Raw genomic sequence first — 25,944 nt, forward strand, 5'->3', positions numbered from 1 at the left:
TGGTCTCAAACTCTTGATCTCATGATCCACCCACCTTGGCCTCCCAAAATGCTGGCATTACGGCATGAGCCACCACACCTGGCCCAATTTTTGTTTTTGTTGCAATTGCTTTTCAGGACTTCATCAAAAATTCTTTCCCAAGGTCGATGTCCAGAATGGTGTTTCTTATGTTTCCTTTTAGGATTCTTATTGTTTGAGGTCTTACATTTAAATTTTTAATCTATCTTAAATTAATTTTTGTATATGGTGACAGGTAAAAGTTCAATTTCATTCTTCTGTATATGGCTAGCTAGCTATCCCAGCACCATTTATTAAATAGGGACTCCTTTCCTCATTGCTTATTTTTGCCTGCTTTGTTGAAGATCTGATGGCTATAGGTGTGTGGCTTTATTTCTGGGTTTTCTATCATGTTCCATTGGTGTATGTGTCTGTTTCTGGACCAATATCATGCTGTTTTGGATGCTGTAGCATTATAGTATAGTTTGAAGTCAGATAATATGATGCCTCTAGCTTTGCTCTTTCTGCATAGGAATGCTTTGACTATTCTGGCTCTTTTTTGGCTCCATATACATTTTAGAATAGTTTGTTCTAATTCTGTGAAAAATAACATGGGCTATTTGACAAGAATAGCATTGAATCTATAGATCGCTTTGGGCAGTATGGCCATTTTAACAATATTGATTCTTCTAATCCATGAGCATGGAATGTTTTTCCATTTGTTTGTGTTGTCTATGATTTCTTTTAGCAATGTTTTGTAGTTCTCCTTGTAGAGATCTTTTACCTCCTTGGTTATATGTGTTCTTAGGTATTTTATTTCATTTTTTTGTGGCTACTGTAAATGGAATTGAGTTCTTGATTTGGCTCGTAGCCTGAATGTTATTGATGTATAGAAATATTACTGAGTTTTGTACATTAATTTTGTATTCTGAAACTTTACTGAAGTTGTTTATCAATTCCAGGAGCCTTTTGATAGGTCTTTAGGGTTTTCTAGGTATGGAATTACACTGTCAGTGAAGACAGATAGTTTGACTTCTTCTTTTCCTATTTGGAATGTCTTTTATTTCTTTATCTTTCCTGATTGCTCTGATTAGGACTTCTGATGCTTTTCTTACTATAAAATATCCTTTGTGTCGTCAGGAACAATTTTTACCTTTAAGTCTATTTTGTGTGATATTAGCCTCACCACTTAAGTTTTCTTTCAGGCACTATTTGCATGTTATATCTTTTTCCTTTCCCTTACTATTAACCAATTTGTGTATTTGAATCTAAAGTCTTCTCTTAAAGACAGCATACAGTTTAATCATTTTTTAAAAATTTGTCTGCTGGTCTTTACCTTTTTTCTGGAGTGTTTAATCTATTTACAATTAATTTAATTACTGATAAGGTAGAATTTATGACTGACATTTTGCTACATGTTTTACATATCTTCTATATCTATGTCTTTATCCTCCTTCTATTCCTCCATTATTGTTTTGTGTCTCTGTGCGTTATACATATATTTTCTAGTGTACTATTTTAATTTTTTCCTTGTCATTCCTTTTATTATATATTTTTGAGTTATTTTCTTTGTGTTTGCTTTGGGGATTACAATAAATAATTATTATTAATGGCCAGGTGCAGTAGCTCACGCCTGTAATCCCAGCACTTTTGGAGGCTGAGGCAGATGGATCACTGAGATTTAATTTGTATAAGATTTTATACAAAGTAAAGATTTTACACAAATTAAATCTTACACATTGTGTGCCAATCAACACAGGTGTGTAACTATTGGTTTGTGCAGTTGTCTTTTAAATCAGATACAAAAACAAAAGCATTATACACAAAAAATACATTTATACTGTCTTTTGTATTTACCTATTAGTTGTCTTTTTCTGAGCTCTTAATTTATTTATGTGGATTCAAGTTACTTTCTACTGCTCTTTTATTTTAGCCTGAAGGACCCACTTGAATATATCTTGTAGGTCAGTTCTCCTAGCAATGAATTCTCTCAGGTTTTGTTTATTTTGAGTCTCCTAATGTTGCCTTTAATTTTGAAGAAATGTTTTGCTGAATATATAATTTTTGGTTGGCATTTTTTTTAACTTTTAGTGCTTTGAACATGTCAACATGTCATCCTATTGTATTCTGGCCTCTATAATTTCTGATGCGAAACCAGTTGATAATTACATTGAAGGTCACTTTTACAAGATGAGCCACTTCTCCCTTTCTTTTGACTTTGGCTTTTAATCATTTAATTACATGTCTAGGTTTAGATCTTTCTTGTTTTATCTAGCTTGGAGTTTGTTAAGCTTTATGAATGTTTACAGCAATGGTTTTTATTAAATTTAGATATTTTGGCCATTATTTTTTCAATTTTTTTTTCCCTTTTCTTCCTCCTCTCCTCCTGGGGTTTCCATTATTTATAGTTGTTACTGGTGCCCCACAGATCTTTAAGGTTCTGCTCAGTTTTCTTTATTTTTGTTTCTTTTTTTGTTTCTGTTTCACAGACTGGGTAATCTCAGTTGACCTATCTTTAAATTTGCTGAGTCCATCCTCTGCCTGCTCAAATGTTATGTTTAGGTCCTATAGTGAAATTCTTATTTCAGTTATTATATTTTTTGACCTCAGACTTTTTAGTTGGTTCTTTTAAATATTTCTGTCTTTTTATTGATATTCTCTATTTAGCGAGACATCCTCTGGGTTTTTAGACTTTTCTTTAGTTTTTTAAAAAAACACATTTCAAATAGTTGAATAAAAGTCTTTTTCTAGTAATATCTAGGTTTCTTTTGGAACAATTTTTATTAATCGCTTTCTTTCTGTGTATGAACAATACTTTCTCATTTCTTTGAATGCTTCATAATTTTTTGTTGAAAATTAAATATTTTAAATAATATAATTTGGAAATTCTGAAAATCAGATACTTCTCTCCAGGATTTGTTATTTTTGCTCATGTCACTGTTTTTTGTTTCTTCAGTGACTTTTGTAAACTAACTCTGTAAGACCTGTATTCTTGCTGTGTGTGGCCACTAAAATCTCTGCTCAGTTATCTTAGGGGTCAACTAATGATTTGACAGACATTTCTTTAAATGCTGGGTAGCAATAAGCCTTTCAGTGTTTTCCAGCTGTGTGCATGTTTGGATATCCCTTAAACACTCAGACAGGCAGCTTACAATTCTGCATTGCCTTCATTTCCAGCTTTCCAGAATCTTAAGACTAGCTGGAGGTGAGAGTTTAAGGTCTTTGGTCATTCGTGAACATGCACGCAGCTTTGAGCATATCCATAGTTTTATACATGCATGTGACTTTCTAGATTCCCCAAAATTGGTCAGAGCTTTTCAAAGCCCCCATGTAAACTTATTCCCACCTTTTCCTTTTAATTTTAAAGTTTTATTGTTGTTCTTGTTCTTAGCCATTGTTTGCCCCAACTGTTATCCACTGTCTTAGGCAGCCTCAGAAATAAATAGTTGTCCATAATTGTTTTCAACAAACACCCCTAAAAGGAAAAGCTTTTTATACTGGGCCAGTGCCAAGTCAGTTCAAATACTCTCAGCTTTGCAAGTGGAATCTTCCAGAGAATCACCAGACAGGTGAAATTATGATAATCCCTGGGAATTAGGTTTTGAAAGAATGCCAACCCTCTTCTGCACCCTCTGGTGGCCTCCAGGCTGCTGATTTTTACTTAGAAAGCAAGGTATTGATTTTCAAGGCTTTCATGGAGTGGGAGAGATAAGAATTAAAATAGGATAAATTTAAAACACCAAAAATTCACTGTTCTTACCAAGATTTATCTATTTTTCTTGACTAAATCTTCCCTGATTGATGCAAACTTTTAGTTAATTTCCAGAGTTCAAAAAAAGTTGATTCTGACTTTTTTTTGTAGGTTTTAAAAATTGCTTTTATGAAAGGGAAAATTTTCAGAGGTCCTTACATTGCCATGTCACTGATATCACTCTCTGTATAGTTTATTTAAAAAGGAATGTGCAAAACTATTTTTTCAAGTAATTGTACTATTTTACACTCTCTCAAGCCATGCATGAATGCTGCAATTGCTCCACCAATATTTAGTGTTGTTAATCAGTTTTATTTTGGTCTATTTGATTTTTTTTGCCCATTTTTTTAATTGGGCAGTGTGCACTTCTATTTGCTGTAATATTCTTGACAGATATATGTAGTGCAAATATTTTCTTTCACATTTATTTTCTTAATGATGAAGTGTGAAGGTTTTTTGTTTTTTATCTTTTTTTGGTGGTGTTTTATGAATTCCAACTGATTAATTTGTTTTATATTTAGATATTTTTGTATTCCATCTAAAAAATAATTTCCTACCTTAAAATACCAAAGATAGTCTACTATGTTTCCTGCTAGAAGCTTTATAGTTTATGGTTTTACATTTAGGTCTATGATCTAGCTCAAATAATTTTATATATGTTGTGAAGTAGGGGTAAAGGTTTATTGTTTTCCATATATATTTTATATATATAATATATATATTTATTTGTTTCATTACTCTGTTCTAAAAAATATTATGCATTATTCACTAAATTTTCCTGATATTTTATGTTAATATCAATTAACATATGTTTGTTGGTCTCTATTTCTGGAATCTTAATAATCAGTTTTGTTAATCTAATTTTCTATCCTTGATACCAATATTACATTAGATAAATTACCAAGGCTATGTAGTCAACCTTGGGATAAGGCTATTTGAGCTACCTAACTTTGTTGTTTATTTCAAGAATTTTTGGTCTAGATTATTTGTATGTTTATATATATTTTAGAATTTATCATCACTTTCTTGAAAAAGACAAAGGGAATTTTTAATCTATAGGTCAATTTGGGAAGAATTGACATCAAACAATGTTAAATCTTTCAATCCATGAACACAGCATATCTTTCTATTTAGGTCTCCATTAATTTTTCTCAACCTTATTATACAGTTTCTACTGTAGTGTTCTTACATGCCTTTTGTCAAGCTTATCTCCAAATTCTTTATGCTTTTATATGCTGCTGAAACAGTATTTTAAAATTACATTTTAAAATTTATTTTCATAATTGATTTTTTTGTATTGGTCACACCTCCTGAAAACTTGCTAAATTTACTTGTTAGTTCCAGTAGTTGTTTTATACATTACTTAGGGTTTTTTATGTAAACAATTCTGTCATCTACAAATAAAGACAGTTTTACTTTTTACTTTTCCATCTGTATATTTTTAACATCTTGTCTTGCCTTATTGCACTGGCTAGGACCTCTAATACGATGTTGAATAAATATGGCTATAGCAAATATTTTTGATTAGTTCTCAATCTTAGGGAGAAGGTGTATAATATTTAATAATTGATATGGTATTAATGGTAGAGTTTTGGTTTTGCTTATTTGGATTTGGCAGAAGGAGCTGCTTTTTTCAGTTTGAGGAAATTCCCTCTGTTAGTTTTCTCAGAGTTTTTAAAATAATCATAAATGAGTGATAATTTTTTCAAATGTCTTTTTTTTCCATCTATCGAGATGATTATATAGTTGGGTTCTTTTTTATTAGTTAAGTTATTGTAGGAATGCAATCTTGCATTCCTACATATCCTAGGTTGCATTACTAGGATAAACCTTACTTGGTCTTTTAATATACAGCTTAATTTGATTTGCTAATTATTTATTTATTTATTTATTTTTATTTTGAGATGGAGTATCACTCTGTTGCCCAGGCTGGAGTGCAGTGGTGCAATCTTGGCTCACTGCAACCTCTGCCTCCCGGGTTCAAGCAATTCTCCTGCCTCAGCCTCCTGAGTAGCTGAGACTACAGGCACGTGCCACCATGCCTAGCTAATTTTTGTATTTTTAATAGATACAGGGTTTCACCATGTTGGCCAGGATGGTCTTGATCTCTTGACCTCGTGATCCACCCATGTAGGCTTCCCAAAGTGCTGGGATTACAGGCGTTAGCCACCGCACCCAGCCATTAATTTATTTTTAAGAATTTTTCTGTCTATGGTTTGAGGAGATGTTGGTTAGTAACTTTCTTTTCTTACAAGGTCTTTGGAACTTTTGATAGCTTGTTATTAGAGTTACACTGCCTTCATAACATAAATTGAGGAGTGTTTCCTTCTTTTCTATTTTCTAAAATAGTTTCCATGTGATTGATATTGTTTCTTATTTAAATGTTTGATAGAATTCGCCAGTAAAACCATCTGGGGCTAGGGTGTTCTTTGTGGAAAGATTTCGTATTGTGAATTTAATTTCTTTAATAGACAAAGAGTTACTAAAATTTTCTATTTTTTGTCAATTTTAGCAAGATATATTTTTAAAGAAAGTTGTACATTTGTTTTAAATTGGGGAATTAGTGGAATAAATTTTTTCATAGTATTCTTATTGTCCTTTTAAAATCCGAAACAACTGTATATCTTTTCTTCCATTCTTGATATTAGTAATTTGTGTTTCTCTTTCTTTCTTCATGTTTTGCCAGACATTTATTATTTTATCAATATCTTCAAAGAATAAACTTTTTGCTTTATTAGCTTTCTCTGTTGTTTGTTCATTACTTATTTCATTTATTTTTGCTCTCCTACTGAATGGAGGATTCCTTTGTCTTAATTTATTATGCATACCACAGTGAATGAGTTTACTAAGTCACTGTTTTTTCTCTCTGGTGCAATCACACCTCAGTTTAGCATACTAAATTCTTTTTTTTTTTTTTTTTTTTGAAACAGAGTCTCTCTCTGTCGCCCAGGCTGGAGTGCAGTGGCATGATCTTGGCTCACTGCAACCTCTACCTTCTGGGTTCAAGCGATTCTCCTGCCTCAGCCTCCTAAGTAGTTGGGACTACAGGTGCTCATCACCACGCCCAGGTAATTTTTGTATTTTTAGTAGAGACAGGGTTTCACCATGTTGGCCAGGATGCTCTCGATCACTTGACCTTGTGATCCGCTCCCTTGGCCTCCGAAAGTGCTGGGATTACAGGCATGAGCCACCATGCATGGCCTTTTTTTTTTTTTCCCCCTTTGATTTAGGACATAAGGAACCACTGTGGTATAGCAGAAAGTCCTCTGATCTTGAATTCAGCATTTCAAAACTATCACTAAACTTCTTTATCCTCAATTTTCTTGTATGTAAAATAGTGATAATAATAATTGCATATAACTTGTGTGAAGTGTTTGGAACATAGTAATCATTCTCTGATGGTTAACCTCAGGAGTCATAGCAGCTCCTCACTGTCTATGTAGCTCATTGACCAGTAGCTATTATTTAACACATAACCTGATTATAAATATTTCAGGTATATATCATCTGTGATGGGAATAATTCCAAAGAGGGAACAATTCCCAAAGGTATTTATAAATAGTCTCTGGTGCTTACCCTTTTCTAAATGTTATCTGAAGGACACTAAAGGAAATCAGATTGAGTTCAAATAAATATCAGTCTATAGTTCAAAATTAAATTGTCTTCTAGTTTAATTTTTGTGAAAATCTATTATCTCAGGAAAACTCTGCTGTAAGCCAAGTCAGTTAACATTTCATCCCCAAATTGCATGACATGAAACAATAACACTAGTTTAATTCAATTGTGGTTCAGCACTTTAGGTTAAGCTCAGCTAGGTGTTCTGTTGATCTAAGTTGGTTCACTCTTGGTTTTCAACCAGCAGTTGATCAACTAAGTAGATCTGCTTCTGAGTTTGGATGGCTATTGATTAGAAAAATGAGGGAAACTGTGTTACTTGTCTCTCACCTTCTAACAGGATAACTCAGGCTTGTTCATCTGGTGGCTCCAGGTTCCAAGAGTAGCAAGAGAGCAAGCTCCAATATGGAAGTTCTTTCCAAGCCTCTGCTTGTGTCACATTTACTCATGTCCCACTGGTGAAAGTGAGTCACTAGGACAATCCTGATTTAAAGGGGGTGAAGAATAGGCCCCACCATTTGATGGGAGTCAGCAGCAAAGAATTATGGTCATTTTGGTCATCTACCACACTGGCTCTGGGCTCTGGATGTAGTGGGAGAAATATGAGGCCAAGAGGGATGTGTTCCTCGTCAGTATCTCCAGGATGTTAACAAAGGCATGCCTTGCATCCGAAGGACGGTTGGGACAACTCCTGTGTCACCATCCAGCTAGTGCTTTAATCTGTGAAGAGCTTTCTTGGCAAATCAACAAATACATTCTGCTTAGAGATTGCTAGAAAAATATTTGATTCTCCAGATAGCCGAAATATAAACTTTTCTTTGTTATCTTTACCCTGTTCTTCTTCCTCTTTCCCCCAATCATCCTACTTCCTAACCCATTTGATGTCTTTTACAAAAGCCTGCCACTGACTTTCCTAGCTTTCATCCCTGTGAATGATGAGGAAATGTGCCAAATACCTGCTGATTTATCTGAAATGGGGCGTAAGGCTCATAAACTCAAAAATAAGATAAAAGAGAGCTGACGGTCCAGGCTAAATTCTAAAATCCAATTTCAGCTTCTTCCCAGTTGATCTCACAGCATATATGCAAGTGCACATACTTGAATACACACCATACCTCTGCCCATGATCACCTTTAAACAGTCATAAACAAAAATATACACAGACTGACTTCAGTAAACATGCCATGTAGGATGGGAGGACTGGCAGGAGGGAAGTAAAGAGAGAAGATATGTTCTCTAGTACTCCAGCATCTCACAGAGACACTGTGATAGCTCTCTTGTTAGCTTATGTGCTTGCTCTCCCAGTATTTCTCTTCAATATTATCTCATCAGAAGCAGTTGTATCAGTTAGCTATTGCTATGTCACAAACCACCACAAAACCCAATCACTTGAAACAAAAAACATTTGCTATGTATCATGAGTCTATGTGTTGGATAGGCCGTTCTATTTATCTGATCCAGACTCAGCTAAGCTTGTTTGGGCTCACTCATGAATTTGCTATCAGCTGCAGAACAGAAGTGGACTGACTAGTCTAGGATGGTCTTAGCTGTGGAAACTTGGCCTTCCTCTACGTGTCTCTCACATTCCTACAGCAAGTTAGCTCAGGGATATCTCGTGTTTATGGCAAAGAAACAAGAATGGCAAGAAAGCAAACAGCAATTCACAAGTGCAAGTGTTTCTTAAGATTCTGCTTGCACCTTGTTTGCTAAGCCCCATTGGCCAAAGCAAGTCACACAGCTGAGCACAGAAAGGGCCAGTCAGAACATCTTACCCAAAATGGTTGTAGTAAAAACTGGAAAATCAATCCAATTAATTTACCATTCCAGTTGTGCAACATTGTGGAAATTTTAAAAATATTCATATAATTGTTTGTTACATTATTATTATTATGAGACAGGGTCTTGCTCAGTTTCCCAGGCTGGAGTGCAGTGGCACAGTCATAGCTCACTGTAACCTCAAACACCTAGGCTTAAGTGATCCTTCCACCACAGCCTCCCCAGTAGCTAGGTTGTTTGTCACATTATTGAATGATCCACAATCTAATTCTTACCCTTGTTGGTGTAATTCATTCCTAGCGATAATTTCTTTTAATCCTTTATAAACATCAGTGTGTCTTCCTGAGACTCCAGTCAGCCTGGATTTTTCTGCAGGCCCAGGAAGGGGGATAGTGCAGTGGCCAGTTTTTAGTATTCCCTTGTGGGTATATGCATCCTGGCTTGGGGTTAGCCCTATGTCTTTTCTCCTTTAACTTTATGCCAGGATGCAACTCAGAAGATTTACTCATTGGAGAGACTCTCACTTTTGAGCAGCAGAACTGGACCTCCTTACTCACAGACTCTCCCAGGCAGCCTAGGACTCCCGCTCTTGGGCCTCCAGGTTTTTTATGTGGATAATAGAAAGAATCAGCTCTCACTAGGAGCTTGAGGTATACGTGTATGTAGCAGGGGAGGACTGGGGAACAGTAACTTGAATATAGGACACTGTGCTAAATGTCTAAGAGTGAGACACTGGCTAGAATCCACCCTCTTAGCCATTTCTCCAACTTATTGCTGTCTAAAAGATATAACCTTGTCATCAAGAATGTATAAAACAAGAAGGAATTAGATTAAATGGTAAAAATTATCTTGCAGTAAAAACTAAACAGCAGTTACTGCTAAAATGTATCATATTAGAATATAGTGGAGGTCTCTTTTTGAATAGTTTGAGGATCTAGAGACCTAGCCCTCTGTCTAGGTTGAGCTTGCTACAAGGGGTGGTTAGACAAAGGGGAAGTTCTGCTCAGACCTTCTGAATTATGTATGCTGAGAATGACCTTTTTCCATCGCTAGCAGCTTCCACCTCCAGTAGCTGTTCTGCTCACCAACCACTGCTTCTGACCTTTCCTAGACTCTGAGACAACGCTAGAGTGACTCTCTCTCCTTCTTCCAGAGCACACAGAGGTTCCAGGGTACATGTCCAGCCCTCACACCAACTGCGCCGCAACTGAGAGCCTCACACGCATCAGCTTGCCTGTGGAGTGAGGTCACAAGATATTTCAGTCCTATGAAAAAGGTATGAACCCCAGCTAAAGGGGAGGAAGTGTTTTGAGAGCCCAGGTACCAAGGTGAGATAGGATTGCAAGGTTTTTTTTTTTTTTTTTTTTGAGACAGAGTCTTGCTCTGTAGCCCAGGCTGGAGTGCAGTGCCGCGATCTTGGTTCACCGCAAGCTCCGCCTCACGGGTTCACGCCATTCTCCTGCCTCAGCCTCCTGAGTAGCTGGGACTACAGGCGCCCGCCACGCTGCCCGGCTAATTTTTTTGTATTTTTAGTAGAGACGAGGTTTACACTGTGTTAGCCACGATGGTCTCGATCTCCTGACCGCATGATCCACTCGTCTCGGCCTCCCAAAGTGCTGGGATTACAGGCGTGAGCCGCCGCGCCCCGCTGATTTTTTTTCTCTTCCTTTAACATTAAGAGCATAAAAAAGGCCGGGCGCGGTGGCTCAAGCCTGTAATCCCAGCACTTTGGGAGGCCGAGGCGGGCGGATCACGAGGTCAGGAGATCGAGACCACGGGGAAACCCCGTCTCTACTAAAAATACAAAAAATTAGCCTGGTGCGGTGGCGGGCGCCTGTAGTGCCAGCTACTCAGGAGGCTGAGGCAGGAGAATGGCGTGAACCCGGGAGGCGGAGCTTGCAGTGAGCTGAGATTGAGCCACTGCACTCCAGCCTGGGCGACAGAGCGAGACTCCGTCTCAAAAAAAAAAAAAAAAAAAAAAAAGAGCATAAAAAAGTTGTCCTATTCCTTCAAGAAAACCGTTTCCTTTGGAAAATATTAAAGTTGTTAACTTATCTTCACTTTAAAAATAAATGCATTTCGAAATACGCTGAGAATCCAAACATATCTTTTTCATCTTCTTACGTCATGGGCATTGGGAAATACTTAACAGCAGATGGAATAGTATTTTTAAATGCCAAAAGAAAATAACCATCAGCCTGGAATTCAATATTAAGTAAAAATATCTTTCAAAAGTGAGGGAGTAATAACAACTGCAGTCAGTAAGTGTCTGTCAATGAGACAGACACCTGGAGAGTCTTCCCTACATTGCCAGCACCTCGACTTGAAATGGAGCAGGAAAGGGACAGCTGTGGCATTGCTTACTAGCACTAAGGAAACCAGGGGATACTTTCTCACCAGGTCATTATCTCTGAAACTGAGGGCAGCTCTGAAGTCCAAATCCAGAGTGGCCCAGGTTTGGAAGAAGGAAAGAAAGTCTTCAAATGGCTAGGGCCATCTTTCTATGGAGCGGTAGGCTGGAAGCTAATGATGGCTCCTGAAATGATGATGTTTGAGTTGAGCCAGGTCAGCCTTGTGGTAGGGCTACTGTACAGGTGATGGAAACATTTATCAGGAGGCTAGAAAATAAGCTTCTAGCACTCCTTTACCTCAAGTTTCTTGCATTCTGCTTTTGGCTTCGAAAGATAAGAGGTGGGAGTTGAATGGGAAACTGGCCTGCAGGCGATCTGGTTCCCATGCTCAGCCTTTGCTTTGAAAACCTCAAGTAGAACTAACAAAGTTTCACTCCTACACAGCCTTGAATACGTCATTCTCCTAGTCTCTTCTTCTTCTCTTGTTCTTTTCAGGCCCTCTGCTCGGTTCTCCAACTAAATTACCACTCCCTGCCCCTCCCTAAACTTTTCCCAGGCAGAATACCATCCCTGAGAAATAGCTATTCTACCTTTTTCTTCAAGGGTCTGGCCTCTCATTTTTTTCAGAAGCTTTTAAGAAGAGCCCTTTTCCATAAATCTTTTTCCTAAGCCAATAAGAACAATAAAAGGTAATAATTTCTCCCTGTTCTTCCCTGTCTAAATGTATCATAATACTCCTCCCTTACTGCTTCATCCCATCAAAACCTACACCATTGACTTCAACAAAATGTAAAAAATTCACTTTGCCTATTTGCATATATATTTCACTTGAGTTATACCAATGTCTATCCTTTACATGCTGATATTTTAGGACCCTAGAGGCTTTTGGGATCATGTGACCTCAAGAGAAAATTATTCATCAGAACAATCTAGATGAATCTACCCTGGACAGCTTTGGGGGCTGCCACAGTGAGATAATTTTTTTGTTCTCATGTGAACCTTGCTTATGAATTCATGCGCATAATTGCTGCTGCCATCTACCTGGCACTTTGCTGGTCTTAACTATACAGTCACCTGTTGTCTCACAGGTAATCAAACTTAGATTAGAAACAATGATAACCAAGGCCCATTTGCCCCAGGCAAAAGGCTGGCGGCAGGAGGCCTTAAAGAGATTTAACAGGCTCTGTGTTTTATTTCATCATGTATTCTATCTAGTATTTTAATGGGAATTTATGTGGTGTGGATATGGGATGGGGATGGAGGAGGTTATTAAGAGGAGTGATGATGGACGGAAGGAAGTAACTGACTAGCTTCGTCTAAAGATTCGTCTGCTTCCCCATGCTCCGCCCTGCAGAAGATAATAGCCATCTGTTCTGCAAGTCCACTGGGGAATGAGCAAGGCAACATTGGTTAATAATGTGGCAAAAGAGAGTCAGGGTACACAATGAATTTCACAACTGACAAGTTCCTCGGACACTGGGACTGTTGACCGAGTGCTCTGAGAGTGGGGTGACATGCCCTTCTCTGGAGGCCATCAGACACATCTGTCTGGCAGGATATAAATGTGGTGCTACCCAGAGGGAGAAGAATGGACAAATGGATGCTGGGTTCCTGCATTCCAGCCTGGAGATGTTTATTTTAAACGTCATTCCTATCCTGAGAAGGAGGTCTAGAAGTTGCTCCACCAAGGTTTTGAAGATGTCTTTCTCTTTTCTCTTAATTCTCCTGAAAAGAGAAAAGTAAAAGAACTTCTCAGGGAAGAAAGTATGATTTCTTTACACACAAGTTCATGTGGCTCCTACCGCAGCTATTCACACACACACACACCGTGGACCTAAAGACATAAACATTTACATTGGAAAGAAACAAGTCATGGCCCTTTCCTCTCACAAAATGTGTGTAGCATGGGGACTTTTTAGTTTTCTCTCGACACACTTTAATGATAATCTAATAAAATAAGTCTAAAGAGATTTAAATCAGAATCATAAACTAGAATGACTTGAAAGCATCTTGAAAATCATGTGGTGGATAAGGAAACTGAGTCACAGAGAAGTAGGATAAACTCAGGGTTACCAGAATGACCCAAGGCAGATGAGAAGGCGTTAAAAATAAATAAAACATGGAGAGGAGTAGAGAACTCTTCAATCCCCTAGGAGGAGGGTTAAAATGCTGCCTTTAAAGCAATAAAAAGGAGAAATTGTTCCAATGGCTGGCAGTGATGTGCAAAAATCTGGAACATAGTTTTCCAAGCAAAGATACAAGTGGGACACAGAAGGGGCGAGGAAGCCATTGAGTTATATGCCCCTTAAAATTCGTAGGTGTCCTCTCCCTGGTCAATACACGCCCAAGCATCTGTGTTCCTTTAGAAACTCCTTCACTTCACAGACTTGTAGATATTTAAACAGTTCATTTACATCATATGCACATTTAACTCTAAAGCTGGGGGTTAAAGTAACTGTGCTGGATTTATTGAGCAAAGGGTACACTGTTCTCCAATGATCCAAAGGATTTTCTATGCTAGTTTTACTTTCCACAATTGGGGGATTTTTTTTTTTTTTTAACTTTAGGAAAGCAAAAGTTTTATAAGTAAATTTCTGAAACCCTGTGCAAGATGTAACTCAACTCTAATAGCTAACTTCTCCAACTGGACTGATTGCCAAATAGCCAACACCAATCTGTTCAATATGAAATTAAAACAAGACAGTTATTTTGCTCTTAAGGAATCTTCTTTGCCAAGCCTATTCAAAGGGCTACATGACAAAATTAGTCATTGCAGACTGGTTTTCTGATTTGTATTAGACAAGAATAATCCCTCTGCCCAATGAGGACATCAACCCATTCTTGGGGGTCAGCTGCAGTATAGACAGTTGTGTTACCTGCATACATCCTAGTGTTCTGTCCACAGCGCCATGGCTGAAGAGTCCAGAGATCCGGCTTCTGGGCCAGAATCAATCATCAACCTTCTGCGTTATTCAGATAAACACTTTACCCAAGTACGGACTTCTCACTATCTAACAAAAATTTCAAAGCATTTTGAAAAAAGTCCTAGGTGATGATTGGACACCCTCTATCAGAGGCCCCTTTTATCAAGGTCCGTTCAACTTTTGTTTTCTAAGAATCTGGATGATTTCAACTTTGAAAGGCAAAGCAAAACCAGTGGTGGGAGAGGCTTCTGGTTAGGGAATAGACTTTGAAATCAGACCTGCCTTTTATCACTTACTAGCAGTGCAACTATGGGTAAGTTTTTTATACCTACTAAGCATGTTCCTCAAATGTAGCTTGGAGTAACTGCATTTTCTTGTCAAGGCTTTGGGGTATGTTTTTACTGAGACCTTCTCTAAAAAGTGCTTGGATAAAGCCTGGCATATTGGAAATGTTCAAAAAATACCCGATATTTTCCTGATACTTTGTTGATTTTCAAACAGATGAGGTATATCATTTCACGTGCCCCCAGCTGTTGATTCTCAATATAGCAATCATCTAAAATATGAATTGGATCATCTAAAATATGAATATGAATCATCTAAACTATGAATTGGATCATATCGGTCCTTGGCTCAGATCTCTACAGTGATTCTCCATGTCACTCAGAGTAGGAGCCAGACTCTTTACACAGGTTCTTCACCCCATCTCACTCCTTTTACCCCATCCCACACCACCTACTCTGATTGAGCGTGGCATAGAAGCCAGATCTCCACACTACATCTCCCACTACCCTTCCTTTGGGGTCCCTGCATTCCAGCCACCTTGACCTTGTTGCCTCAAGTCCTTCTCCTACTGCCTGCAACACTTTCCCCAGTTATCCCCAAGGCCAAGGTCTCCTCAGTCTTTTCAGGAATCGATTTAGAAGTTTCATTATCAGCAAGGATATCAACCAGCCCATATAAAGTATTAATAGTAAGACCTACCTATCCTAGCACCTTTATCCCTTGCACCCTGCTGTATCTTTCTCCAAATCACTTATCACCATCGAATAGTTAACATATCTTAACTACTTTGTTTTTAGTATCTCCTCAACTTGAAAATTACTCTATAAGGGTAGGCAGGCCCTTCATTTATTCACTGCAGCATTTTAGCACCTTGAACAATATTCCAGTGTTCTAGGTACTCCGTATCTATTTTTTGAAAGAAGTAATGCATGATTTTTTTTAAATAGAAGCGTGGTTTATCCTTGCCTCAAATCTTATATAGGCTCACGTCCGACTAACTCTGAGTTGAAAGCTTCCACCTCACCGCCACCAGCACTGCTGCCCAGCACTTGCAGTCACTCAAAGTACTAGAAGCCCAAGAAAAAGAAGGTGGGAGCATGCATACCTGATCTGGCAGCCATGATAGGGAGAGGAAGGTGGTCTTATAGCTGTCACCTAGCCTCATGCTCCTCCATCTCTGTCACCTGTGACTTTGTCATTATTTGCCTAGTTCACTACACCAGACTCTTCATTGCCCTACTAAGCCATGTGTCCTTGCTGCAGTCTACACTGGGTGTGGCTTTCTGATTGTTTTCATCATCTCATTCCTCCATCTGAGACAGCTCCTCCCGGTTGCTTGCAGCTTCAGTCCAGAACTTTGAGCTGTGTTCATGAACTCCTCTATCTCATTTCTCTTTCCTGTGCAGAGTCTGCTCCCATGTGCTACAGCCTCAGTCCTGATTCAGGCCCCTTCCTGCCTTCTACATGTGTTCAGTGCATCCTTGCCTCCATGACTTTGTTCCTTCTGTTCTTCCAGAATGTTTTCTCTCTTCCTTCTGCCAATCCAAATCCACTCTAGATCTCAAGGCTGAACTCAAATCACGCATCATCCAGAGAGAGTCTGCCCAGCAATTACTTCATGCTGTATTGATATGTTCTTGCTGTTAACAACTTCTCTACTCAAAGTTACCTACATAGTTCAGCCTGTAGCTAGTCTCTAATTCTGTCATACAGTAACAGTAATAACTGAATAACAACTGCCATTTATTCAGCTCTTATTATGATCCAAACATATATGTTTCTATTTCAGTACCCATATTAATCTTGCTAGGTAAGAATCATCATCCCCATTTTGTAGTTTTAAAAAACTAAAGCTCATATAGGTTAAGTAGCTTGTCCCAAAACATAGTAAATAATAGAGCCAAGATTCAGTTCCAATGTGCCAGACTATGCCATGCACTCTTTTTTCTCTCTCATATACATGGTAAACTCCCTGGACATTTAGCATAGTATGTGCATTCAGCAGGTACTCAATAAATACTGGCTGGCTGTTTGAGCAACAAGGAGGATACACCTTAATTCAAATATGCCTTGATGAAGCCTTATCTTGCAGGAATGGTGAGTAAGGGAATAAAATGCTTGCCCTGCCCTCTTCTCCCCTTTTCCTCTCTTCAGTGGAGATAATGAGAGCTGAACAATGAGCTCAAGGCCTTAAAGAAGGCGGCATGTTCTCCAGGCTCAACTGTGTCCTTTCAAAGAGCTAGGCTCTGCAGCTGCCCTGCTCTCACCATCCCCAGCAGCCAAGCTGCATCACTGCCACTTTAGGTAGCCCTGGCTCACTGAAGGTACCAGTAACATACTCTGGGCTCCAGGATGAGAGGCCCAAGACATATATATGACCAAAAGGAGAGCAGGACAGACCATGCCAGAGCTTCCCTTCCCTGGTAGGCTTTAACCCCATGTCTGAGGCTGCGCACATGTTGCTCCTTTTCCTCTATCTACTGTATGCAAGAGACTTCACACACACCATCTCTTTTCAAAATCCTCACACCTGAGCCCAGGGGCTCATCTTCAAAATGCCAATATTATGTAGTGTCCCACCCAAAGTCACTAGACATTAGGGAAAAATCTAATGTGGGGCTGTCTCCACAGTCCATGGGCTTTCCATGAAGCCAGACCATCTGCTTATAGCAGAAGCCATGAGAGCCGGGTTCTTTACTGTAGCTCAGGACTCTCTTCATTCTGGGAGTCCTCAGTGTTTCCCTCTATAAAATGCCTATGCAAACCCACTCCCCTGAACCTCCAGTCCCTTCCTGCTTCATAGGTTACTTCTGGAACTTGTATATCATAATATGCAAATGCACCAAGCATCTGATGAGAACAAGAGAGGAGAAAATGGTTGCTAACTTTCTGTTTATGTATCTACATGTTTGCGTCTTACTCCCTCAACTACCCTAGGATTGTTGATGTAGGGACCATGATGCACCCACTTTTCGTAACTACTCCCCCATCCTCACCCCAAGTCCCCAGCTTGAGGAATCCAGAAAGTGCTCAAGGGATATTGACAGTATAGATGCTCCAAATATGGTGGTATGGTAGATCTTTTAGACCAACCTTTTTTCCATGGAAAGCAAAGCTCAGACAGGCACAGGGCTGTGAGGCTGGCATCATAGCCCTTGGCTGCTATTTCATAGCACAGGACTCTGTGTGCCATCAGATTGGTCTGTACAGAGTTTTCCAGACAACAAAAGCCAAGGGGTACGAGGGTGCAGCCAGTTTTAACTGTGGGCTGGTTTCTTGCTCTGGGCTAGCAGATCTTTCATTTTATAGATTTTTATAATTTTTCCTAATATGTTTACGTTTTGTGAAATAGTACCAGGTAAGATGTCGAAGGAATATTGATAAGGAAGCCTGGTAAAACAAGATACCCTGATCTTTTCAGTGTTAAATTCCAATGTATCTTGGCAGGAGAGAGAACTTGAAAATTAAGACAAATTAGGGTCTGACATGATGATAATCATGCTTCAAACACAGGGTATAAGGCATTTTTACATGACTTTGTTGTTGCTCCTTTCCATAACCTTGTGAGCCAGGTAAGGCATAGATTATCTCCGTTTTACAGATAAATATCCAAGGGCCTAAACAGTCATACATTCACCTAACCATGGCAAAACCTCTGCCCTGATCTCCAGCCCGGGCAGTCAGGCAGGGGATGGAGAGGAGAAGCCCCCACTTCCCCGGGAGAAGGAGATCAGGCTGCAGGGTGGAGGACAGGTCAGGGAAGGTGAGTGGGATGGAGCTGCAGTTTCAGAGCTGCTGGCTGGGCAGGACCTCCCCTCCTTCTCTTCCATACCCCAGGACCTCTTTGTCCCATTGCGTGCGCTTGCTTTGAGCTCAGCACGGAAGGCCCTGCCTGCTTCCAAGTTGGCTGTTTACTGGTGGGAACTGGGTGCTAGAGTTTTCTGCTGGTGGCTGCTCTTCCCCAGATTCTCCTGTGGTATCATATTTTCTCAGCTTGTTCTTAAACTCATCTTACTGACCCTCCCTGTACTCACTGACCCTTTCTCAGGTCACCAAAAGTGAGTTTGCTGAGGACTCTAAAATCTCCTTGCCTGTGTATCTCTCTAGAGAGGAAAGCTTTTCCTCCCCTGGAAAAGAGACTCAGCTCAGTCCCTCCAGCCCCTTTTCTAACCGCTGTCTCTACCCCAATGCTTGGATATGGAATCTTACTGAAATTCACCATACCTTGATATCCCAGTTCCATAATCACATGAGCTTTGTAGGTTAGATCTACATCCCACACCTACCTCCATTTTACAGCTCACGAATATAGAGGGATTCCTACCCAAGCTCTAATGGCCAGTTAATGGTAGATCTAGTTGAGAACCCCACATCTACAGGTTCATCTCATTCCATTTGCCAGTTACCATGCTTTTGTGCTCCCCATGCCACCTTCTTCCTGAAGACACCCAGTGTGTCCTGGGCATAATATTCCAATGCGTTTGCAGGTTTCCTGCTCTGCCTGGAATACCCTTCCCCCATCTTTCTCATATAAAATTTCTGTTTAAAAATTAGTCTCGAGTCACAGCTTCTCTGAAGCCTCCATCTACAGAGTGAATTAGATAAACTTCTTTCATTTTTTAGTATATTTTTTGTTGTTACAGATACAACAGTTTACCATACTGCAGTTTGGGGAGCCTTGTCTTGTTTTTCTCACTAGTTTGTAAGCACCTTGAAGGCAGAGTTTGCATCTCATCTATTCCTCTGTTATATCCCTTGACTGTGTCTAGGTCAAGGTTGTGCTCCTGTTAGGACCTCCATATATGATGCTATCTGAGCAGCTGGCAGGGGATAGCAGGAAGACTGCACATCAGAGAATTCAGGAGACTATCCATTGAAGGAAGTAAAGTCACTCATACCAAAGACTCACCACTATCCCATGAAGAATACCATATTAACCACCAGCCTTAGAAGTTAACACACAAAAACTGCAGATGACATACAGGGATATTATTCCAGTATGGTTTCTATCAGTTAAGGTATTTAGTAATGCCTGTTTGTCATAGTATAAATATGTTGATTTTGTATAATAACAAGAGCTAATATTTATTGGGCTCATTTTGAGCAATTTGTAGGTGTCATTTTATTGAATTCTTGCAACTACTTTGCAAGGTGAAAATTACCATTGTTATTTTACAGATAAAGAGACTGAGGCTCAGAAAATACAAGCAACTTATAAAAGAGAAATATCTGGACCACAAAGAGTCAACTCATAGCTTTATCTAAGGCTCCAGGGCTCTGAGTGAGTAGATCAGGTTAACAGCTCCCTTTACCATCTGCTGCCTAAGTAAGGCTGATTTCCGTTTTCAATGTAATGTTCTTCTATGTGCAGCATGCTTATAGCATTTTGTTTAATTATGTATTATTCCCAAATGGAGATGAAATTTATGGATTATAAAAGTAGCACATGTTCACTGTAAAATATTCAACAATATGGAAAAGAATAAAGTAGACTGCTGTACAATTATTTCAGCACCTTGAGATATCCATTGTTAATATTGTGGTAGGTGTCCATTCAGAAGTTTTTCTGTGCATATGCATACATATATACATACATTTTCCTTAAGTGGAGATATAGCATACATGTTTTGTAACTTTCTCTTTATTTCCTTAATATATGGTAGCCGTATTTCCATTGTTAAGGCATTTAGATTCATATCTTTTTTTTTTTTTTTTTTTTGACAGAGTCTCACTCTGTCGCCCAGGCTGGAGTGCAGTGGCACGATCTCAGCTCACTGCAACCTCCGCCTCCCGGGTTCAAGTGATTCTCCTCCCTCAGCCTCCTGAGTAGCTGGGACTACAGGCGCATGCCACCATGCCCGGCTAATTTTTTGTATTTTTAATAGGGATGGGGTTTCACCGTGTTAGCCAGGATGGTCTTGATCTCCTGACATCGTGATCCACCCACCTCAGCCTCTCAAAGTGTTAGAATTACAGGCGTGAGCCACCGCTCCCAGCCCTAGACTCATATCATTTTTAATAGGTGGTAGGATTCCAATAAGTGGATATACCATAATGAGACATATATGTTGTTTCCCATGTGTTGTTATTATAAACAATGCTATGATGGAAAATTATGAAAGTTCATCTTTTTCATTTTGGCCAGGCTACGAGGTAACCACAAAAGCCTATGTTTTAATTTGTATTTCTTTGATCACTAGCAAGGATGAACATCTGTTTGTAAGTTCACTGACATAATATAGTATTTCTTTCATGAATTACCTCTTTTAATTTCCATAATTTTTTCTTATTTGGGTGTCTCCCATTTTCTTCTTTGTTTCTAGGAGCTACTTAAATAATATAGTTGGCTCCATTCTCTCATATATGTTGCAAAACATGGATACAAGTAACCTCAGAGATTGTCTAGTTTAATCCTCCCATTTTGTCAGTTATTAAACTGTCTAGAGAAAGGAGGTGACTCACCAAGGTGTTTTGGTTATATCCCCAATTTCTTCAGTGACTCATTAAGATTTATTGACCACTTCTATTTCTAATATACTACCCTCCTTCTTCTCATAAAGCAAAATATACTTTGGATTGACCAGGAATTGCTATTATAGAGACCATCCTGTGAAGAATGAAAAATAACACTTTACTTATTTTTGTCTTCTCTGTCTTACGGCTTTTTCCACCCAAGGATTCTTTTTACTAGACAGCAGAGGAAGGAAGCTCTGGGGAGGAGATAGCTTTACAAACAGTGCTATAGATGTTCTTCTATTTAGAGAAAGGGAACTAGACATGTAGCAACCCTCAGTGGTCTTTGCAAGCCTGATGAAAACTTCTTGGGCTTCACAATTATTTTAATTAACTAAATTATTTTAATTAACTAAAATTTGTTATAACATTTTTCATATGGTTGTGTGGAGGGTTTCTTGGGTGCCCTTTTTTGTATTGATTGAGAGGTACTCTAGAAAGTTGCCAATAGGCCAGGCAAGGTGGCTCACGCCTGTAATTCCAACACTTTGGGAGGCCGAGGCAGGTCAGGAGATCGAGACTATCCTGGCTAACATGGTGAAACCCCGTCTCTACTAAAAATACAAAAAATTAGTCAGGCGTGGTGGTGCATGCCTGTAATCTCAGCCACTCCTGAGGCTGAGGCAGGAGAATCTCTTGAACCCGGGAGGCAGAGGTTGCAGTGAGCCAAGATCATGCCACTGCACTCCAGCCTAGGCAACAGAGAGAGCCTTTGTCTCAAAAAAAAAAAAAAAAAAAAAGAAGAAAGAAAAAGAAAGTTGCTAATAGCTCAGTGCCTCTCCACTGGGAGGATATTTGAAGGCTTCTATCTTGATCTGATGCATACTGCAACTGTCTGTCATGCCTTTCCAAACTGGAATTGCATTTGCTTCCCCCTTTGTTGCAGGGAGGCGAATGGCAAAACGCAAAATAAGGAATCATGACAAACAGTATGTACACTTGCCTTTCAGTTTTTTTGGATAGACTTCTTATGCTTCATTTATTCTGGAGAAAAATATTATTAGTACCAGAGCTGGGAAGCGGAACTGGGTTGAGGAAGCTATAATAAAGGTCAATTGGAAGGGAAAATAAGGAAGTGGGGGTAAGGAAGCCATCAAAGTGCATCAGTCGCTAATAGATGATTCCGTACTTCCTTTCTTAGGAAAGATTGGGGCATGTGGAAAACTGCTTGTCCATTTGTGCACTGCAGAAAGGGAGGGGGAGGAGACCCAGTCTCCCTAAAAGGGGAAAAAACATCAGGGGAGAAGTGAAGCAGGTGTTTCCTGCTGCCTGTGCCTCAGAGGAAAGCTTGAAGCCCTGGGAGGGGGTTTTCCACAGCGGCACAAATCAGGGGAAGCCATATTTTTCCAGCAGCCTAATTCAGAGGTCAGACACGTCAGCCATCACCTCTCATGTTCATCTCTCTTTCTCTTGCTCTTTCTCTCTCTCTCTCTCTTTCTCTCTTTCTCTCTCTCTCTCTTTCTCTCTCTCTGTCTCTCTCTCTCTCTTCCTAGGCTCAAAGATCTGAAAAACTAGTAAAAAGTTTATACAGAGGTAGCATATAGACAGTTTCTTTCAGTTTCTCTATACCCTCCTTTTTCAGGTTATCTGCTTTTTTTATTTACTCATCCATGTCAATCAATCTTTATTTTATTTTTCTTTTTGTTCTTAATGGGAGTGTTGGTATTAATGCCTAGCATGTGCCTTTCTTCATTTAAAATAAAAATGAAAACAAAAGATAAAGTGAAATATCCAGCAGTATATTATCTTGAACTTACACAATGTGACACTAAAAGGTACTGGGTCATTTAGCTCTGCTCCTCTACAGAATTAGTTATAAAACCAAGACATTTATGGAAAGCAATTTTTAATGATACATTGATATGTTAGCTATGTCTTTTAAAATTACTCTCTCTCTCTGTCACCCCTTCCCCTTTTTCTCTCCCTCTAACAGTAAAGTATCCAGGAAAAGAATAGTAAAATTGGTGTGTGTATGTATGTGTTTGTATGTGTGTGCTCACATGCACATCATGTGAAAATATTTGAAAACAACTCAATGATTTAAAAATATATACTTGTCTATTTTAGATTAAGTCAGAGTAAAAAGGGAAGAAGAAAAAAGGGAAGCAGGAGGATGAAGGGAATGAGGAAAAGAGAAAACAAGAGGTAGAGAAGAGAGAGGAGAAAGGAAGGAGATGAGTTGGGGCACTCAAATACAAAGAGAAATCGCCATATATCATCCAGATGTTTTGTCTACAGCAGACCAAACATCAGGCTTTCGGGAAACATTTGGAAGACACAATGCTCCTTTCACTACACAGACAACTGTTGACAGTCCCATCGCCTCCTTCCCTGCGTGTATGTGTCTATCCCTTTCAAGCCTTTTTGTGGTCAAATTATAAAGGCCTGTTTAGTGGGTGGGGTGACGTCACACTGACCACAAAAGCTTATATTTCCTGCTACTAAATACACAGCCCCTGCTGACGAAGTGATCATTACAGAGAGAGCTTGTTCTGCCGAGGTCACCCCAAGTGGGGATGAAGGCACTGGGGCGGGGGCTCAGTTGAGAGAGCAGAGCCATTATTCCCAAGTGTGTCTGCCTGCCTGCTGATCCTCATCTTGCTAGAACCAAAAGATGAAAATAGAAGTCTCTTTGTGCTTCCTCCAGGCCTTTGTCTCTAAGGATGCTGGGGCACACTGGGATGCAACATGGTGGGGAAAAAGGAAAAGACAAAAATTCAGGTCTTTGATTCCAGTCTCCTCATTTATAAGCTCAGTGATTTTACCTCTCCAGGTTGAATCCTGAAAATCTCCGTTTTACTAAAGAGAAAAGAAACTCATCCAGGGATCACATGAGAGCATGTATTTTAAAGTGACTGGTTTTAGTTTTGAGGGCAGCTGCTATCTTACAGTGATTTCCTTAGTGTTCCCACTTTCCTTGTGCTGATTACAAACGGTGGTTCTCTCTTCTGAGAGGAGAGAGTAAAGGGTAGGTTTTGTTTTTACGCATTTCTTTCTATTTTATTTATTTATTTTTGCAGAGGTCATGGGTGAACAATTTTTTTAATGAAGGAAAATAAATGAATTAAAGTGGTGACTTGTCCAGTTAAGCCAAAGAAACCACACCAAGTGTTAGAGGACCACAGAGGAACCGGAGAGGATCCAGGTAAGATCTCACAGGAAGAGCAGCATCTGGGTTGGGTGTAGTGCATAGGAGTTTGGCAGGCAGAGGGTTATGATCATAATGACCATCCCCAGGAACCCCTAAGTATCCCCTGGCATTAAACCAGAGTGGTCTGAGGCCTTATGTTGTAAGTCCTTGGCACTCCAAACCTCAGATGAAATAAAAATTGATGGATGTGCTTTTTGAATAGTTCACTCAATCAGGTTAATTTTGACGTTGAAAGAAGCAGAAAACCACTGCTCAGCCAAGATTCTGAAGAACTTTCCTATTCTCCATCCTGAGCCCTTGACGAAGTAGAACTCAAATTCCCTACATTTTTCTTTCTTTTATTTTTCCCCCCTCTTGTGAGGGACGATTACAAGTAAGGCCTCAAACCCAAAAAGGACTTGGGAACAAGTCCACATGGTATTCAGTGAAGGAAAACTTTTGCTTTTATCCATGTAATTTAGGTGGTCTGGACAACCAGTCTGGATACTCTAACTGCTGGCAAGATTCTGAAGGCCAAGGTTGTGTAGGTTGGTTCTCTATATAAACCAAAGAATTGAAAAACTGCCCTGTTCCTTTGGGCCACGTGTGTCCACCAGGCACTTATTGGGCGCGCACTTTCTGCCAGGCCACTGGCTAACTTTAAGGGCCTCCAGTGGGCCTAACGCCATGTGCAGTTCACCTGATCTGAGGCGATGGCGGGCTGGTGTGGCTTAGTTATTCCCCACGAGCTGCCATCCCCTGTCTTAGACATAAAGCCTTAGCTCCATTAATCATCCTTTTCCTGGAGCATACTAGACGAGCTCCTGGCTGGGAGTAGAACTATCATGTTCATTTCCTAATTTTAAAAAGTGTGTGTTTGGTAACAGCTGGAAGGCAGGCTAGAAAGGCAGCTTCAAAGTCCTGCTGTGGGGAAAATAATGCTAAGAAGATCCTGGGGCACTTTCTCTTGAACTCACCTCCCCTGTAGCACCGGGGCCTGTCCTAGAAGATGAAGTCTGTGCTGGGGGTAGTGAGGGAGGGCCCAAGGCTTGCAAAGAGGATGGACACTGTCAATTTGGGCTGGGTTTAGCCATTAAAAGTAGAGCTCTGAAAACAGAACTGGGGGAGTGAAGATGGAAGTTAAAGTATGCTGTTAAGCTAATGAAAGAGTCAGGAAATAGAGAATATGGAGAAACTAGTGACCAGAGCCCAGAAAAATAACAATTATGAGAAAAAAAAATGTCATTTAAAAGGTAGAAGCCAAGGAACTTGATGAAAGCCAAGTCAAATAGCCAAGATATCTTTAACAGACTCAACATAGCTGACACTGAGAAGAATCTAAAAACTGAGGCAATGTTATAAATAGATCAATTCCAGAGAAAGCAACACTCCTGGGGAGAAGGGTTGGGATGGAACCAGAACCAAAAGGTGAGAACTCTCATTGTTCCACGAGGGAAGGACAGAGTCTCAGAGCAATGGCTGGGTCAAACGTGACAAGGATAATGGAAGTAAAATGATCAAAGTTAGAAAGGTTCTGACATAGTACAATAACAGAGGCCATGCAATGTAAACATATATCAAAACATCACATTTCAAGCTGGG

The 25,944-nt window shown here is 39.5% G+C and overlaps 1 long non-coding RNA gene across 1 annotated transcript in view; it reads left to right on the forward strand.

Moving 5' to 3' along the window:
• The window catches only part of LOC129058122 (uncharacterized), a 627,088-nt gene that overhangs the window by 451,486 nt on the left and 149,658 nt on the right, over positions 1-25,944 (forward strand). Inside the window, exons 4-5 of the long non-coding RNA XR_010136099.1 lie at positions 19,878-19,980; positions 24,233-24,357. This is a non-coding gene — a long non-coding RNA (uncharacterized LOC129058122). The remainder of the gene's footprint in view (positions 1-19,877; positions 19,981-24,232; positions 24,358-25,944) is intronic.

The sequence above is a fragment of the Pongo abelii genome, chromosome 11 (genome assembly GCF_028885655.2).
Source record: "Pongo abelii isolate AG06213 chromosome 11, NHGRI_mPonAbe1-v2.0_pri, whole genome shotgun sequence".
Classification (NCBI taxonomy): Eukaryota; Metazoa; Chordata; class Mammalia; order Primates; family Hominidae; genus Pongo; species Pongo abelii.